The 13366-nt window shown below is 36.6% G+C and overlaps 1 long non-coding RNA gene across 1 annotated transcript in view; it reads left to right on the forward strand.

Annotated features, from left to right (window-relative positions):
• Window positions 1-12476, forward strand: part of LOC148161728 (uncharacterized) — a 28788-nt gene extending 16312 nt beyond the window's left edge. The window contains exon 3 of the long non-coding RNA XR_015767386.1: window positions 11851-12476. This is a non-coding gene — a long non-coding RNA (uncharacterized LOC148161728). The remainder of the gene's footprint in view (window positions 1-11850) is intronic.
• Window positions 12477-13366: the final 890 nt, after the last annotated feature.

Consider the following 13366-nt stretch of genomic DNA (forward strand, 5'->3'; position numbering starts at 1 on the left):
TATGCTAAGTGAAATAAGTCAAGCAGAGAAAAACAATTATCATATGGTTTCACTTATATGTGGAACTTAAGGAACAGCATGGAAGATATTAGGAGAAGGAAGGGAAAAATGAAGGGTGGATCAGAGGGGGAGATGAACCATGAGAGACTATGGACTCTGGGAAACAGACTGAGGGTTTCATATGGGGGTTGGGGGGATGGGTTGGCCTGGTGATGTGTATTAAGAAGAGCACATATTACAATGAGGACTTGGGTGTTAAACACAAACAATGAATCATGGAACACTACATCAAAAACTAATGAAGTACTGTATGGTGATTAACATAACAATAAAAAAGTAAATATGTAATATGTTATTAATTATGGTCACCATGCTATACATTAAAGCTCCATGAGTTATTTATTCACCCATCTCTACCTCCTACCTCTATGACCCATCAATATGTTCTCTGTATGTATGACCATTCCCCTCCCTTTTTTAAGATTCCACATAAAATGAGATTATACATTGTCTGTCTTTCTGTCTGACTTATTTCACTTAGTATTATTCCCTCAACGTTCGCCCATGTTGTTGCAAATGGCAGGATTTCATTCTTTTTTCATGGAATATATATATATACATATATATATTCTTTATCCATTCATCTGTCAGTGAGCACTTAGGTTGTTTCCATATCTTGGTTATTGTAAATAATACAGTTATAATGGGAATGCATATATCTTTCTGAGGAGTCAAATTTTTGACACTTTTTACTTATTTCTGATTAGATGCTGATAGTTAATGCTCCCTTCTTTCTGTGTAATACTGTTTCAGTTTTGATTGAAGGTGAAATAAATCTTACTTATTCTATGTTATTTACTTTAAAAATATTCTATTTGTCATTGCTATGTGTTTGGAGCATTACAAATAATTCTAAAATTAAGTTTCCACTTTCTCGTGACCTGCTGATTTATTTTCTTTAACTGAAAAAGGAAGTCTAAAATATATCATAATCTATTAATGTATAATTTTCTACTTAACTGGTAATTTTCTTCTTTTAAAACTTTTTATATGACTTTCTCACATTACTTGCAACATCTGGTAATGATGACAGAATTTTCTTCTTCAAATATACTGAATTATATATATCATCTGGATGGTAGTTTCAACCTTATCTTACCCAATGGAGAAGAGAAAAAAATGCTTATGGTGTAAACATCTATTGCATAAAAAATCTTGGGATTATATTTTGTAAGTAGTTTAATTCAACAGACATTTAATGAAGATGCTTCATGTATAACATATCATACCATGTTTAATCACAAACCTGAGAGATCAAAAAAGGCTTCTGTGAGAAAGGGACATTTTACTAAAAATCCACCTTGAAAATAATGGTCTGATGTACTCCCAGGCCAATTCTAAGGGGAAAACAGTTCACTTAACACTTATAATTGACTCCAAGAAAAGTAATCCAAGTTTTGGTGTCAGGCAAAATATTTTATTCTAATTATTTGCCTTTTTAGAGTTATGGAGTCATACCTTAAGGAAACGTTAAAGTATGAATTTGTTCCACGTAATTGCTGTTGCAAGTGATAAAAATATATTCTCTTAATTACTGGATTAGGTTGGCAGTGGACAACATTATTTATGTCAAAATGCATTTTTTAAATTGTTATTGTTATGTTAATCACCATAAATTACATCATTAATTTTTGATGTAGTGTTCCATGATTCATTCTTTGTGCATAACACCCAGTGCTCCAGGCAGAATGTGCCCTCTTTAATAACCATCAGCAGGCTAACTCATCCCCCCAATCCCCTCCCCTCTAGAACCCTCAGTTTGTTTATCAGAGTCCATTGTATCTCATGGTTCGTCTCCCCCTCGAACTTACTCCCCTTCATTCTTCCCCTCCTGCTATCTTCTTCTTCTCTTTTTCTTTCTTAACATATTATTAATATTAACATATTAACATTATTTATTTCAGAAGTACAGATCTGTGCTTCAACAGTCTTGCACAATTCACAGCGCTCACCATAGCACATACCCTCCCCAATGTCTATCACCCAGCCACCCCATCCCTCCCACCCCCCACCACTCCAGCAACACTCGGTTTGTTTCCTGAGATTAAGAATTCCTCATATCAGTGAGGTCATATGATACATGTATAACTCTGATTGACTTATTTCACTCAGCATAACACCCTCCAGTTCCATCCACGTCATTGCAAATGGCAAGATCTCATTCCTTTTGATGGCTGCATAATATTCCATTGTGTATATATACCACCTCTTCTTTATCCATTCATCTGTCGATGGACATCTTGGCTCCTTCCATAGTTTGGCTATTGTGGACATTGCTGCTATAAACATTGGGGTGCACGTACCCCTTTGGGTCCCTACATTTGTATCTTTGTGGTAAATACCCAGTAGTGCAATTGCTGGATCGTATGGTAGCTCTATTTTCAACTGTTTGAAGAACCTCCATACTGTTTTCCAGAGTAGTTGCACCAGCTTGCATTCCCACCAATGGTGTAGGAGGGTTCCCCTTTCTCCACATCCCCGCCAACATCTGCTGTTTCCTGACTTGTTAATTTTAGCCATTCTGACTGGTGTGAAGTGGTATCTCATTGAGGTTTTGATTTGGATTTCCCTGATGCCGAGCGATGTCCAGCACTTTTTCATGTGTCTATTGGCCATTTGGATGTCTTCTTTGGAAAAATGTCTGTTCATGTCTTCTGCCCATTTCTTGATTGGATTATTTGTTCTTGGGGTGTTGAGTTTGATAAGTTCTTTATAGATTTTGGATACTAGCCCTTTATCTGATATGTCATTTGCAAATATTTTCTCCCATTCCGTCGGTTGTCTTTTGGTTTTGTTGACTGTTTCTTTTGCTGTGCAAAAGCTTTTTATCATGATGAAATCCCAATAGTTCATTTTTGCCCTTGCTTCCCTTGACTTTGGCGATGTTTCTAGGAAGAAGTTACTGCGGCTGAGGTCGAAGAGGTTGCCACTTGTGTTCTCCTTTAGGATTTTGATGGACTCCTGTCTCACGTTTAGTTCTTTCAACCATTTGGAGTCTATTTTTGTGTGTGGTGTAAGGAAATGGTCCAGTTTCATTTTTTTGCATGTGGCTGTCCAATTTTCCCAACACCATTTGTTGAAGAGACTGTCTTTTTGCCATTGGACATTCTTTCCTGCTTTGTCAAAGATGAGTTGACCATAGAGTGGAGGGTCCATTTCTGGGCTCTCGATTCTGTTCCATTGATCTATGGGTCTGTTTTTGTGCCAGTACCATACTGCCATGATGATGACAGCTTTGTAATAGAGCTGGAAGTCCAGAATTGTGATGCCGCCAGCTTTGCTTTTCTTTTTCAAGATTCCTCTGGCTATTCGGGGTCTCTTCTGGTTCCATACAAATTTTAGGATTATTTGTTCCATTTCTTTGAAAAAAGTGGACGGTATTTTGATGGGGATTGCATTGAATGTGTAGATTGCTCTAGGTAGCATTGACATCTTCACAATGTTTGTTTTTCCAATCCATGAGCATGGAAGGTTTTTCCATTTCTTTGTGTCTTCTTCAATTTCTTTTATGAGTGTTTTATAGTTTTCTGAGTACAGATCCTTTGCCTCTTTATTTAAATTTATTCCTAGGTATCTTATGGTTTTGGGTGCAATTGTAAATGGGATCGACTCCTTGATTTGTCTCTCTTCTGTCTTGTTGTTGGTGTATAGGAATGCCACTGATTTCTGTGCATTGATTTTATATCCTGTTACTTTACTGAATTCCTGTATGAGTTCTAGCAGTTTTAGGGTGGAGTCTTTCGGGTTTTCCACATACAGTATCATATCATCTGCAAAGAGTGAGAGTTTGACTTCCTCTTTACCAATTTGGATCCCTTTGATTTCTTTTTGTTTTCTGATTGCTGTGGCTAGGACTTCTAATACTCTGTTGAATAGCAGTGGTGATGGTGGACATCCCTGCCACGTTCCTGACCTTAGGGGAAAAGCTCTGAGCTTTTCCCCATTGAGAATGATATTCGCCATAGGTTTTTCATAGATGGCTTTTATGATATTGAGGTATGTACCCTCTATCCCTATACTCTGAAGAGTTTTGATCAAGAAAGGATGCTGTACTTTGTCAAATGCTTTTTTGCATCTATTGAGAGGATCATAAGATTCTTGTTCTTTCTTTTGTTAATGTATTGTATCACGTTGATTGATTTGCAGATGTTGAACCAACCTTGCAGCTCAGGGATAAATCCCACTTGGTCATGGTGAATAATCCTTTTAATGTACTGTTGGATCCTATTGGCTACTATTGTGGTGAGAATTTTTGCATCCGTGTTCATCAAGGATATTGGTCTGTAATTCTCCTTTTTGATGGGGTCTTTGGTTTGGGAATCAAGGTAATGGCGGCCTCATAAAACGAGTTTGGAAGTTTTCTTTCCATTTCTATTTTTTTGGAACAGTTTCAGGAGAATAGGTATTAATTCTTCTTGAAATGTTTGGTAGAATTCCCCTGGGAAGCCATCTGGCCCTGGGCTGTTGTTTGTTGGGAGATTTTTGATGACTGCTTCAATTTCCTTAGTGGTTAGAGGTCTGTTCAGGTTTTCTATTTCTTCCTGGTTCAATTTTGGTAGTTGATACATCTCTAGGAATGCACCCATTTCTTCCAGGTTATCTAATTTGCTGGCATAGAGTTGCTCATAATATGTTCTTAAAATTGTTTGTATTTCTTTGGTGTTAGTTGTGATCTCTCATTTTTCATTCATGATTTTGTTGATTTGGGTTATTTCTCTTTTCTTTTTGATAAGTCTGGCCAGGGGTTTATCAATCTTGTTAATTCTTTCAAAGAACCAGCTCCTAGTTTCGTTGATCTGTTCTACTGTTCTTTTGGTTTCTATTTCATTGATTTCTGCTCTGATCTTTATTATTTCTCTTCTCCTGCTGGGTTTAGACTTTCTTTGCTGTTTTTTCTCTAGCTCCTTTAGGTGTAGGGTTAGGTTGTGTATTTGAGACCTTTCTTGTTTCTTGAGAAAGGCTTGTATTGGTATATACTTTCCTCTTAGAACTGCCTTTGCTGTATCCCAACGATTTTGAACAGTTGTGTTTTAATTTTCATTGGTTTCCATGAATTTTTTAAATTCTTCTTTAATTTCCTGGTTGACCCATTCATTCTTTAGTAGGATGCTCTTTAGCCTCCATGTATGTATTTGAGTTCTTTCCGACTTTCCTCTTGTGATTGATTTCTAGTTTCAAAGCATTGTGGTCTGAAAATATTCAGGGAATGATCCCAATCTTTTGGTACAGGTTGAGACCTGATTTGTGACCTAGGATGTGACTATTCTGGAGAATGTTCCATGGGCACTAGAGAAGAATGTGTATTCCCTTGCTTTGGGATGGAATGTTCTGAATATGTCTGTGAAGTCCATTTGGTCCAGTGTGTCATTTAAAGTCTTTATTTCCTTGTTGATCTTTTGCTTAGATGATCTGTCCTTTTCAGTCAGGGGGGTGTTAAAGTCCCCCACTATTATTGTATTGTTGTCAATATGTTTCTTCGCTTTTGTTATTAATTGCCTTATATAATTGGCTGTTCCAATGTTAGGGGCATAGATATTTACAATTCTTAGATCTTCTTATGGATTTACCCTTTAAGTAGGATATAGTGTCCTTCTTCAACTCTTATTACAGTCTTTGGTTTAAAATCTAATTTGTCTGATATAAGGATTGCCACCCCAGCTTTCTTTTGGTGTCCATTAGCATGGTAAATGGTTTTCCACCCCCTCACTTTCAATGTGGGGGTGTCTTTGGGTCTAAAATGAGTCTCTTGCACACAGCATATTGACGGGGCTTTTTTCTTAATCCAATCTGATAGCCTGTGTCTTTTAATTGGGGCATTGAGCCCATTTATAGTCAGCATAACTATTGAAAGATATGAATTTAGTGCCATTGTATTGTCTGTAAGGTGACTGTTACTGTATATTATCTGTGTTTCTTTCTGGTCCATGCTGTTTTTAGGCTCTCTCTTTGCTTAGAGGGCCCCTTTCAATATTTCTTGTAGGCTGGTTTTGTGTTTGCAAGTTCCTTTAGTTTTTGTTTGTCCTGGAAGCTTTTTATCTGTCCTTCTATTTTCAATGACAGCCTAGCTGGATATAGTATTCTTGGCTGCATATTTTTCTCGTTTAGTGCTCTGAAGATATCATGCCAGTCCTTTCTGGCCTGCCAGGTCTCTGTGGATAGGTCTGTTGCCAATCTAATGTTTCTACAATTGTAGGTTACAGATCTCTTGTCCCGAGCTACTTTCAGGATTTTCTCTTTGTCTCTGACAAAAAGTTAGTTTTACTATTAGATGTCGGGGTGTTGACCTATTTTTTTTTATTTTGAGAGGGGTTCCCTGTGCCTCCTGGATTTTGATGCCTGTTTCCTTCCCCATATTAGGGAAGTTCTCTGCTGTAATTTGCTCCAATATACCTTCTGCCCCTCTCTCTCTTTCTTCTCTCTCTGGGATCCCAATTATTCTAATGTTGTTTAGTCTTATCGTATCACTTATCTCTCGAATTCTGCCCTCGTGATCCTGTAGTTGTTTCTCTCTCTTTTTTCTCAACCTCTTTATTTTTCATCATTTGGTCTTCTATATCACTGATTCTCTCTTCCGCCTCATTTATCCTAGCCGTTAGTACCCCCATTTTTGATTGCACCTCATTAATAGCCTTTTTGATTTCGACTTGGTTAGATTTTAGTTCTTTTATTTCTCCAGAAAGGGTTTCTCTAATAACTTCCACGCTTTTTTCAAGCCCAGCTAGTGTCTTTAGAGTCATGATTCTGAACTCTAGGTCCGACATCGTACTAATGTCCATATTGAGTAGATCCCCGGGAGACGGTACTACCTCTTGTTCTTTTTGCTGAGGTGATTTTTTTCGTCTTGTCATTTTGTCCAGAGGATAACAGATGAATGAGAGAACAAAACGCTAACAGGTTAACAGCATCCCCAGCACATATACTCTATACAAATCAGAAAAGACCTGAAACCAGGGGAAAAGAAAGGGAAAGAAAGAAAAAAGAAAGAGGGAAAAAAAGAGAAAGAAAAAGATAAAAACAAACAAAAACAGAACAAAACCAAAAAAACAGAACATGATCAAATATGATCAGGCTAGTGCATAGATTAGTGCCACACACTAGATTTTGGGCGTATTTTGGTCTGTTAGAAGAAAGTGCCTCCTAAAATTTTAAGGGAAGAAAGACTTATATATGTACAAAATAAGGGTTGATACAATAAAGGGATGGAAGATGACTGTAAAGATGAAAATTATAAAAGATTTTATAAAAGGATTTGATAAGATAAGAAGTCGTTTGAAAAAAGAAAGAAGAAGATTTAAAAAAAAAGAAAAAAAAGGGAGAGAATGTGATTAGGCAGGAGACTAGAACAAAGCCATACACTAGTGATTTAGGGTATATTTTGATCTGTTAGAAGAAACTGTATCTCAAAATTTTAAAGAGAGAACAACTTATGTACATATGCCAAAAATAAGGGTAACTACTATGAAGGGATAAAATATGACTCTAAAAATGAAAAATAAAAAATGTTTTTTTAAAAAAGGGATTGATAAGATGTTGGTTGAAAAAGGGAAAAAGAAAAATTCAAAAAAAGAAACAGTTAAAAAATTAACTTTGAAAAACTAATGAATCATGGTAAAAAAAAGCCATGAATTCTATGTGCAGTAGTCCCCTAGTGCTGGAGTTCCCCCGTTCTCCTTGATCGGTAGTCTTGGCTTGCTGGCTGCTCGTGCTGATCTTCTGGGGGAGGGACCTGTTGCCATGGTTCCCAAATGTCTTTTCTGGAGGCGGAATTGCCTCCTCCTTGTCGGTCCGGGCTAAGCAATCTCCTTGGGTTTGCTCTCAGGAGATTTTGTTCTCTGCAAGCTCTCGGTAGAGCTTTGGAGGATGAGAGTGGAAATGGTGGCCTCCCAATCTCTGCCCAGAGGAGCCAAAAACTCAGGGCCCCACTCCCCCAGTGCGCCCCAGAGAAAAGCAGTCATTCCCGTCTCCCCAGTCTCTGGCCGCACTCCGTGCTCACCCGGCCTGTGACCAAGTGTTTCTATCTCTGGCATCTGACCCCATGTGGAGTCTCCAAACCCAGCAGATCCCTGCGGTGCGCTCCCGTGCCGCTCCTCGCAAGGGAGGAAGGGGAGTCTCCCCAGCTCTGCTGCTTGTTGGGTCCCTGCTGGAGGAGCAGTGGCCTGAATGGGCCGCGGATCAGTTTATGGCAACCCTGAGCTGAGAGCCCACGCCTCAGCTCCGTCTCTGCAGCTGGCTTCCCCGCTCTGATACCTGGGAACTCTGCCACACTCAGGTACCCCTGGTCTTTCTGTGACCCTGAGGGTCCTGAGACCACACTGTCCCGCGAGGGTTCCACCCCCAGCTTAGCCACTGGAGAGATGTCCCTCAGCGGAGCCAACTTCTAAAAGTTCTGATTTTGTGCTCCACTGCTCTATCACTTGCCAGACACGGCTGACGGAGGCCCCTCACCCTCCGTCTATCCTCCTGAATATCGCCTCGGATTCACTTCTCCGCACGTCCTACCTTCCAGTAAGTGGTTGCTTTTCTGTTCAGAGAGTTGTTGCTATTCTTCTCTTCGATCTCCTGTTGAGTTCGTAGGTGTTCAGAATGGTTTGATTCCTATTCAGCTGAATTCCTGAGACCGGACGAAATCCAGGTCTCCTACTCCTCCGCCATCTTGCTCCGGGGCTCTTAAGGTCAAAATGTATTTTAACGCTCTTCTAAATAATTATTCTCTGGATGCCAAGTGTTTTGTTTCATTTTGAATTATTATATCTTAGTATGCCCCTCCCCTGTTTTGAATTCTTCTAATATTTTTCCATTGTTTTCAAAGTAAAATCTAAATTTTATAGTATTAATAAGCCCTTTATCATCTGGAACATTTTTCCATATCTGAACTTTCCATACTTTCCTATTATATTATATTCTCCTATATATTATATTATATATATATTATATTATATTCATACTCTCCTATATATTCTCCATCAGCCTCAAAAGCTGCTCGTATTTCCCCCCAATAGCCTTTCCCACAACACTGGATCTTTGCAAATCTAGACTTTCTGACTGATTTGTACCTCACCTAATATACTCATCCTCAACAGACTGACAATAGGATGGTGCTTTTATTTTTGCATTCCCAGCCATCAATAATTCTGGGTGCACCTTAGGTCCACAACAAATTTTTAAGTAATTATTGTTTGAATGAATAAAGATTGCCCACAAAGGCAAATGATAAAATTACAAATTGCACTAATCTAAATGCCTAAAACAAGTGATATATACTGATGTTTTTTCACTTATCAAAAGGCAGTTTTTCAATAGTATTTAGGTCATTTTCTCATAACTCCATTTACATAATACAGAACTATGAATATATCACATCTATGTGAATGTTAATATTGCCTGAGAATATTGATAGCACAGCTCTGACTCTTCATATGTCTTTTCAATTCTTTTTTTTAAAGATTTTATTTATTTATTTGAGATAGAAAGCATGAGAGAGAGAGAGAGCACAAGCGGGGGGAAGAGTAGAGGGAGAAGCAGACTCCCCGCCGAGCAGGGACCCTCAACTTAGGACTTGATCCCAGGTCTCTGGGGTCATGATCCAAGCCGAAGGCAGACGCTTAACCAAATGAGGCACCCAGGCTCCTAAGTCTTTTCAATTCTTATAAAATTATCTAAAGTATCTGACTAGAGATTTTGTTTATTTATTAATAAGTCCATAAGAAGATTTGACGTTTAAAAAGTAAGCATGTAGGTGGCACCAGTGTGGCTCAGTTGTTTAAACAGCCAACTCTTGATTTTAGCTCAGGTCATGATCTCAGGGTCCTGGGATTAAGCCCCACAACGGGCTCGGCACTCAGCAGGGATTCTCTCTCTCTCCCTCTGCCCCTCCCCCCACTTATGCTCACTCTCTCCCTTTTTCTCTCTAAAATAAACAAATAAATCTTTTTTTTTTTTTTAAAGGAAGCATGTTATAGATTAAGAAGAAAAAAAAGCTAAGTGGAAAATGGTAGCCTACAATAGTGGTCACAATTGATGGTTGTGGGCAAAATTCATGCTTTTGTGCTCTGGCTACTAGCTTTGTATAGATGAATATTCTTAAGTTTAAAGTTCCCAATTAAGGAGTTTTCCATTTTATAGTAAGGTCAAGATACAAAATAATCACGTTATCTGCTCTGAATACTTCTGGTAGCTGACTTAGTGTTATATGTGAATTATCTGAGCGGTTAGCCTTTTAAACAAATAAGTACACTATATTAATATATATAATGTAAAGTATTCATGGTATATTGTTCTGTACCTCAGAATCTGGGAAAGTAATAGATATTGTTCATGAAATGAAGAAGATTTCCTACACACTAAAGAAGATCATATTCTTTAATATTTTTCTAGTGTTTATCTATCCTGATGCTTTTTAGGTGATTTCTGTCTTGTTTTGTTTTAAATTTCTGACATAGCTGAATACATTAAAAAAAGGAGTGCAGAAAAACATTAACAAGAAAATATAATTTTCTTTTAAAATCAGACTAAAATTATGTAGGTTATATATTTTTTATTAAAATTTATTTTATTGAGTTAAAATACACAAAATGTAAAATTAACTATCTTAATTATTTTTATGTATACATATCATGAAGTACATTAAGCTCATTAAGTACATTTTACGTGTAATAAGCACATTAGAGACAGTGTGAAATTACGTAAGTTATATATTAACCCACTTAGTTTTCACTGTTGCTGTGAATATTATTCTTTTTTTTCTTGATTTAGTTTAAATTACTCATTTTTCCATTAAAAGTTTGTGTTAAAACTATTACCTAGGGGACAGTAAATTTCACACACCTGACTGTGGTTAGCTCCTTTGCTACTTGAATAGAAAATCCACTTATTTTGTTGCCTTTTTAAAATCCCCCCGTTTTTTGCATTTTTAGTGCTAGTTAGCTTAAATGCATAAACAAATAATAACATTTTGCATTTATAATATTTTGTGCCCTTTTGACAACTTTTGTGAGGTACTTGAACCTTTGGATAGAAAGGAGGTTTGGGATACTTAGTGAATCTCATTAACTCATGTAGTCTTCTCCTCCAGATCATTTGGATTTGTACAAAGCTGGTTATAAATGCAGAACATTAGTTTGCCTTTCTAATTAAACTAAAACATAGAGCTATTTTTGAACAAATTTTCCCTGTGTATTAAATTTTTCTTTAGTAATTTTGCAATACTAAAAGTCAAGAGAAAAGAAGAAAAATATAGTCTCTTTCTCCACTGCATTTTATCTAACAAAGAAGAAATAATGGCATCCCAAGTAGAAAGGAAGCCATATGTTGGGAAAAATATGAGAAACTGAATTGTCAAATTCTCTAAAGTTCTTCAGCAAAATTGATCATCATCCATGGTCTGAAATAGAATATAGCACAAGAAACATTCAGGAGAAAAGTATTTTCCACACTGTTTTCTGTTTTATTGGTGGCACAGTGCCTTATAGGGATTGTTTGTGCTCATTTTAAGCATAAAATTCACTGTTCTAAGAGCAGGACCATTCCACTTTAACTGATTGTATTTTGGATATGATAAGTTGCCAAGGGTTGTGTTCAATATGAGGATAGATGAAAAGGGTAAATTTTCCTTTGTGAAGATTGGATTATATTTGTTCATTCATTAATTCATTTATTTACTTATTTAGTCTTGAATGTAACAAATATTTTTAGCTTTTACTCTATGACAAGATTTTTTTAGGTACTGAGCATTAAAAGGTAAATAAAATATATTTTTTATAAAGGTAAATAAAATATTATCTTTTCCTCAAGGAGATCAAATATTCCAATCCCAAGTGTCAAGTGAAAAAATTACCACAGTTCCAGTTATCCATAAAGAACAACTCATTTTTATTCCCACAACTTGTCTAATCAGCACTCAAGTCTTAAAGCTGTCAAGCAAAATTAATTTCAGTGAACTGAAAGGAGCACAGACCCAAAAATCCTGCCTGAATATAAAGAACCCCTGTGTTTTGCTACTCCACTCTTGAGAAATGCTTTGTTATTGTTGGACAATGCATCCAACTCATAGAAAACAAATGTCTTTGCCAACATGAAACTATACTGGACTATCCATTAATTCCCAATTTGGTGCATTAATAAAATTAATACAAAGAGGATAGAGGTGAGTAGAGAGCTGGGTTTTCATTTCTGGTCACTAATTTTTTGAATGCTCTATTTTTATCAAGGACTCTTTATAAATTATATAACTATTTTGAACTTGTGACTTAAGTTGCAACCATGATAGCCAGTGCAGAGGTTTTATGTTGAGTATGTAAAGAACAATGACATTGTTAGTACTGTAGATTTTTATTTCCTGGATATAATGCATAATATTTAAACATTTAACTGAATTTAGTTTTAAATGTTTAGGTTCTCAAAAGAAATTTCCCATCACTGCCAAGTGTAATTTATTTCCTTCTCTCTTTTTTGTTATTTTTCTTGAAATGTTGTTTGTTTGATTAAAATAATTAAGTTGTCTATTTATTTGTGGTTGCATTCTAAAATTGTATAAAATATTTCTATTAAAAGAGTTGTTTTCCCTTGTGAAAATGATGTCAATTCCTAATTATTGACTACAAAGAAAAGAGTAATGATACTTAAAAACTGCTGCTGGGTTGCCTGGGTGGCTCAGTCATTAAGTGTCTGCCTTCAGCTCAGGTCATGATCCCAGGGTCCTGGGATCGAGCCCCACATCAGGCTCCCTGCTCAGGTGGGAAGCTTGCTTCTCCCTCTCCCATTCCCCCTGCTTGTGTTCCTGCTGTCACTATTTCTTTCTCTGTCAAATAAATAAACTCTTAAAAAAAAAAAACTGCTGCTCCTAGACTAGTAAAGAGTTTTGAACAGATATGAAAGTCTAACTTTTGGACACATTCAAGTGAATGATTTCTTTAAATGAAGAATATGGGATGATGGTGGACAGTAACAGAGTAACAGCAATGACAAAATTAAAAAAAAAAACACTATAAATAAAATATACAAAAAAAAAATACTTGTTACAATTTCTCCTGAGCCCCAAACTGCAAACTACCAACAGCTACACTATTTAGTATCATCTACTGTATGGAAAAAAGCATAAAAAAGGAATCTGTGTTTCTTATGGCCCTAAGACAGTACAACAATAAATTTGCCCATAGGTACTCAATGGAAAATACAATGAGTCAATCTGCAAATACAGACAAAAGGAAAGGGTTTGACTAGTACACAAATTTCAAGTTAGTAGAAGGGGACAAGGATTGACAGCTGAAGCCACTAGAGAGTATGGATTTTAGAAATTATCAAACAATCT

The sequence above is a fragment of the Eumetopias jubatus genome, unplaced genomic scaffold (genome assembly GCF_037043125.1).
Source record: "Eumetopias jubatus isolate StellerSeaLion01/CBP00866 unplaced genomic scaffold, mEumJub1_p1.0 scaffold_81, whole genome shotgun sequence".
NCBI classification, from domain to species: Eukaryota; Metazoa; Chordata; class Mammalia; order Carnivora; family Otariidae; genus Eumetopias; species Eumetopias jubatus.